The sequence below is a fragment of the Macaca nemestrina genome, chromosome 1, assembly GCF_043159975.1.
Source record: "Macaca nemestrina isolate mMacNem1 chromosome 1, mMacNem.hap1, whole genome shotgun sequence".
Lineage (NCBI taxonomy): Eukaryota > Metazoa > Chordata > Mammalia > Primates > Cercopithecidae > Macaca > Macaca nemestrina.
Genome location: NC_092125.1, coordinates 17,318,345 through 17,324,655, shown reverse-complemented (window position 1 = coordinate 17,324,655; position 6,311 = coordinate 17,318,345). Strand labels below are relative to the sequence as shown.

The 6,311-nt window shown below is 44.8% G+C and overlaps 1 protein-coding gene across 14 annotated transcripts in view; it reads left to right on the top strand.

Annotated features, from left to right (window-relative positions):
- Positions 1 to 6,311, top strand: part of LOC105499180 (DISC1 scaffold protein) — a 426,110-nt gene that overhangs the window by 221,027 nt on the left and 198,772 nt on the right. The window lies entirely within an intron of this gene.

Here is a 6,311-nt window from a genome sequence, read left to right as displayed (position 1 = left end):
GCTGAGTTAGAACTCCATTTCAACGGATATTGAACTTGAGAACTGAATGAGACTTGTGGTGTATGGTATTTCAAACTATTATGTATCCAACAGTCTGGTATTTCAGAGTCATTCATTTGCCAACTCCTATGTAGGTACTTTGGAGATATTATTTGAGTTATTCCTTATGACATCCCATGCAGCAAACATTCTCCTTCCTAAATAAGGAAGCTGAGGCCAGGAGTGATGAGCCGATTTGCTTTTATGCACACTGGATGGAGTGTGAGCTGTGTCAGACACATGTGAATTCAGATCCTCATTGTGCCACTTCAGAGGGACATGAGATGGGGTAGCTGTTTCACTTCTGTGAGTCTCACTTTCCACCTCATTCATTTATGTAACCCAATGGTGAGTCCAGGTTTTGTGAGCCCTGGGCTCACACAATTTGAGTATGGGTCTTATTTAAAGAAAAAAATATATAGAATTATGATTCAAAATTGGATACAGGGTTTGAAGGGGACTCTTGAAAGTGGGGGACCTTGAGGCTTATGTGCCATTAGATTCATGGTAAATCTGTCCTTGCTTTCAACTAATTTTTTATAGTGAGCCCCTATGTGCCAGGCTGTGTCTGCAGCTGGTTACATGTGCTGAGCCTAACAGTAGCATCCTGGTCCTCTAGAGTGCTAGAGCCCACTGGGATATACCAGCAGGAAAAAGACAACGGCGGTACAGTCAGGTAAGTGTATGATGGGGAGGTATGAAAAGCCAGGGAAAGATTTCTGGAAGAGATGACATCTAAGCTGCTACTCAGATTATGTAAAAGTTAAAATGGAGAAAAGTATGGAAAGCCCATTTGAGGCAGAAGAAAGAACAAGCATTAGAGGTGAGAGAGAAAAGCTTCCTTATGGGGACTGGAAGGAATTTAGTGGGGCTGCGTTGTTCAGTGGGGTGGAGGAGTGGGGACAGCTTCCACTCCAGAATTAGGCAGGGGCCAGGTGGGCTTGTATACCATTTAAGGAGTTTGGAAGTGATCCTAAGAGCGATAGGAGGCCCTTGGACAGATTTAAGCAGAGAGTGATCTGATAAGATTTGCATTAGGGGGAGGAAAAAAAGGCCACACTGGGTCCAGCTGCAGAATGGAGAGAGAATCCACTCCACACTGGACACGAGGGCCATCCCCCTGCAGGGAGGCCAGTGGCAGGAGAGAGGAAGGTGACAGGAGAGCAGCTGTGAGGACGGAGAGGAGGTGATACGTGGCAGAGGTGTTCAGCCATGAGAACCAACAGGACTTGAGAGTGGATGCTTAGAGACAGGAGGTGCAAGGTGATCCTGAGGGAGGAGATGAGATAGAAGCTTAGCTTCCTGGCCTGGACCACTGGTGGGTGGTATTCATTAGAATCAAGGCCGTAAGAATGGCAGATTTGGAAGAGATTGTACTTCTCCTTTGAGCCAGTTGAGTTTGCAGGTTCTGAGTAACACCCAGGTGGAGATGTTTGGTGGAGAGCTGGTTGCAAAGCTGAGGAAGGAGGGCTGATTGACTGCAGGGCTTCGGCTGTTCTCAGCATGTGGATTATAATTCGAGCCGTGCAGATAGATGAGAGTGCATGGGAAAAGCCAGTGCAGAGACAAGATGGTGCAAAGGAGCATCCCAAAGAACATTAATCTTTAGGGGACAGGCAGAGGACAAGGAGCCACGAAGAAGCATGAGAGACTGCGGTCAGGGATGAGGGAGGACCGGCAGGAGTGTGTGAGGAGCACGGACTGTTTTTGTTTGTCGGGTTCCCCTGCCTTTAGGGACACACTAACTCTTTGGATATCAACTGGTTGTCCCGGAATTCCATTCAGCTCTGTTCAACTTGTGTACAGAGCCCAGGGTTTTTTTTTAGCCCCGCTTCCTTTCAGATTTGATAATTTGCTAGAGTGGTTCACAGAACTCAGGAAAACACTTTACTTATGTGTACAAGTTTATTGTAGAGGATACAACTCAGGAACAGCCGGATGGAAGAGATGCACAGGACAAGGTATGGGGGTGGCGCAGAGCTTCCATGCCCCCTCCAGGTATGCCACCTCCCAGCGCTGCCATGGGTTCACCAGCCCAGAAGCTCTCTGAACCCTGTGGTTTAGGGCTTTCATGGAGCTTGGTTTTATACAATTTAGGGAGACATGAGACATCAATCACATACATTTAAGAAATAAATTGGTTTGGTCCAGAAAGGCAAGACAACTTGAAACAATTTGGGCGGGCAGGGAGGCTTCCAGGTTATAGGAAGATTTAAAAATGTTCTGATTTGCAATTGGTTGAAAGAGTTATTATCAATAAGAAGGAATGTCTGGGTTTCGATAAGGGGTTGTGCAGACCAAAGTTTTCTCGTGCAGCTGAAGCCTCCAGTGCATCTTAGAATTTAAGGCAACTTAATAACTAAAGTGGTGGAGGCTTTTAACTGAAACTGGAAGAAACAGCATGAGTTTTTTTTTTTGTTGTTTTATATTTCTTAGCTGAAAGAAACTCAGGCAGGATAACTTGATAAGGAAACTCAGGTATTTGCCTGTGATTAGTTCAGGAACTGTTGGAAACAGACTCTGGGATTGGGCAGAACCGGAGTTTAGATTACTAGCTTGAAGGACTTTTAAGTCCAATTTAAGATTTGGAGAGAGTTATAAAGGTTAAGCCAGTATTTATAAGAACATGCGCCAATTAGAGAAGTACAGGAGAATTTGCTGTTTTCCCTGTGTCATTGTAAAGATCATTGTTCTTAAATTTACATTAGTTTGTTAGGCCTGCTGTCACGGAAAACCACAGACCGAGTGGCTGGGACAACAAATGTTTATTTTCTCCCAACTCTGAAGGCTGGAAGTTTGAGATCAAGGTGTCAGCACAAATGGTCTCTCCCTAGGCCTCTCTGCTTGGCTTGCGGACGGCCGTCTTCTCCCTACGTCCTCCCTCACATGACCTTCCCTATCTGTGTGTCTGTGTCCTCATCTCCTCTCTTCATAGGGACGCCGATCAGACTGGTTTAGGGCTCAACCTCATGACCTCATTTCAATGTTATCACCTCTCTAAAGACCCTGTCTCCAAAAACAGTCACATTCTGAAGTACCAGGGATTCAACATGTAAGTTTTGGGGGAGGACACGGTTCAGTGCATAGCAGCCTATTCCACACCTCATTTTATAAGAAGAGAATTTAAAATCAGATCCTTGCCTAGCACTCTTCTGGTCACACACACAAAATAATCCAGAAAGTTACCTTGGCTGCTCAGCCTCATGTGGCCGGACCTTCTCTTGCTGTAAGACCTCACTGGACCCTTCTCCCTCCTCTCTCCTTCACATGCCGGAACCCTCCTTACATGTCTAGATGCCCCAAGCTTGTTCACACCTTCAGGGTTTGTTCCCTCATCCTAAAATGGTTCCTCCTTGGGTTTACATGGCTCTCTCCTTTTGCCATTTCGGCCTCAAGTTAAATCCTGTGCCTCCTAGAATCCTCCCTGACCATCCAATGGAAAGCAGCCACCCAGCAATGCCAGATCTCATTACCCTGTCTCAGTGCGCGGTGTGGTACTTACTGCTGGTTGATAGGGTCTCATTTATCTTGTCACCAGTGTCCCCAGCACTGAAGCAATCCCCAGCAGATAGTGTCACTGAAATATTTGCCAAGTGAATGAATAAAACCAGAAGAGTTAGGAAGAAATGAAGAAAACTGGGAAGAACATGGATATTCCTGAAGTCCAAGACTTTATGTTTTTAGGTGGGGTTCATCAAAAGGAGGCAGTTTGCCTGAGGTCCCTCCCCTGGGCAAAGAGAGAAACAGGGCTGGTCTGACTCCAGGCCTGTCTGTGACTTTGTTTTAATAAGCAGATGGTATTTTTGTATACAGTGACTTGGAGAACTTGGAGATGTGTATCAATGCCGCCTTTCTTCCCTATCCCTTGTGTAACACGTCTGGTGTCTTGGTTCAAGTTTGGGGCCACATCCAACTGTGCCACTAGACTGTATCCCATGATGCAAGGATTGTACTGCATTCGTACCCTGCAGTGTTTGCACATAGAAGCCTCACTGTAAATGTTTGCTGAGTGAAACAGTGAATAAATGAGTGAATATTTGAATGACGAGAACTGACAGTCTTTTGAAGTTCCTCTAGGGTGGTGCTTCTCAGACTTCAACATCCATCTGAACCATCTGGAAAGCTGGTTAAAATGCCAGGTACGATTCAGGAGGTCTTGGGTAGCCTGAGAATCTGCATTTCTAATGAGTTTCCAGGTGATGCTATTGCTGTTGTCCTTGCCTCTCTTTGGTGTAGCAAGGCTATAGGATGTGTCCAGGGTGGTCTGTCTACAGGGTCAAAGATAATCTTGTGAGTTGACTAGTCATCGAAAGACCCCAATCACTTCTCAGTTTGTCCAGAAAATAATACAGTAACTTTCAGCCAGTTGACTTAACCTCACTGATTTTCAGTTTTTTACATAGGTGACTTGGAGATGGGTGTCAATGCCCCCTTTCTTCCCTGTCCCTTGCATATTTTCCCTGATGTCTTGGATCAAGTTTTGGGCAATATCAAACTATGCCATTAGATCATATCCTATGATACAGGGATTATATTATATTCATACTCTGCAGTGTCTTGTACATAGAGGCCTTACTCTAAATGTTTGCAGTGAAACAATGAGTGAAGATTTAAAAGACAATAACTGACAGTCTTTTGAAGTTTACTTTTGAGGAACCTAGTCCAAATATCAGGAGATACTATTTGTTGAACACATTGTACCTGCTGAGCTCCTTGATACATGTTATGTCTACTTATCACAACAATCCTGCAAGGTGGAATTATTATCCTCATTTTTTTTTTTTTTTTTTTTGAGACAGAGTTTTACTCTTGTTACCCAGGCTGGAGTGCAATAACGCAATCTCGGCTCACTGCAACCTCTGCCTGCTGGGTTCAAGTGATTCTCCTGCCTCAGCCTCCCGAGTAGCTGGGATTATAGGCATGTGCCACCATGCCTGGCTAATTTTGTATTTTTAGTAGAGATGGAGTTTCTCCTTGTTGGTCAGGCTGGTCTTGAACTCCTGACCTCAGGTGATCCACCCGCCTCGGCCTCCCAAAGTGCTGGGATTACAGGCATGAGCCACCCCACCTGGCCTATCCTCAGTTTTCAGAAGAGGAAACTAGTGCTCAGAGAAGTTAGACAACATGCCCAAGGTCCCTAAGTCAATAACCAGGAGCCAATAACAGGGATCTGATTATGATGATGATGGTGTGTGTGTGTGGTGTAGTGTATGTGTGTGTTTGCATGTGTATATGTGTGTGTGTGTGTGTGTGTGTGTGTGTGTGTGTGTGTATGTGTTTACCTCATACCATTTTGCTTGTCAAATGATCCTTTAGGTTCTTTCCAACTGTATGGTTTTAGGTCAAAGGCAAAGCATGATGCAGTTCACTGTGAGCTGTGACTTATTATACAAGCTCGTGAAGGAGTCAGATGCCTTTTCTGATCCTCAATAGAACCTTTGTCTTCTCACCACCATAACACACTGGTTTCCCTTCAGGAACTGATTTTATATTCTCTTGAGCACATATGCAGTTTCTCCTACAGACTGTAAGATTTTTAAGAGCAAGGACTGGGTCTTATTTTCCATTTTGTTCCCTACTGTCGTCGATCCTTATTTCATTCAGTGGTTTGATTTGAACAGAACTTTGGAAGCATGAGACAGACTCTGTACATTAAAAAGCTTCCATGGCACTCACCATGGTGTCCGAAGTGCCACCAAATCTCTGCTTGCCTGAGGTTTCTCTATCTTGATTAATCTTGATTTGTGCTATTTTTTTTTTTTTTTTTTTTTTTTTGTGAAAGAGTAAATGCCTGTGGGAGGGCTGGGCCCCACCTACAGAGGACTCTGGTAGTGTGCCAAGAGCATGACTGCATAATTGGTGCATGTGACAGGGCACAGAGGAGGGTGGAGGGGTCCCTGAATGATGGGGGTGCCTTCCCCTCGGGCGTCTTTATTGTGTCCCCATTGGCATTACTGTTACTAAATCAGGGAACAGATGGAGGCATGAGGTAGGATTCTGTGACAGACAGCCTTTAGCGAGTTACCAATGATGCCAGAGTTGACCATCAAGTAAATCTGTTACCTTTTGAAAGACATCTCTGTCTGTACAATACTAGGGCCTGAGTTGCTTAACCTTCTAGTAAACCATAAATTTCTCTCACATGTCCTTGGGGTGATGAAGATCTCCCCGAGTTGTGCAGAGCACAAAGTAGAACCTGACAGGGAATATTCTGAAATAATTGTGTGGATGGTGACAGGTAAAAAAATACACCGTAGAGATATCGATCCTGT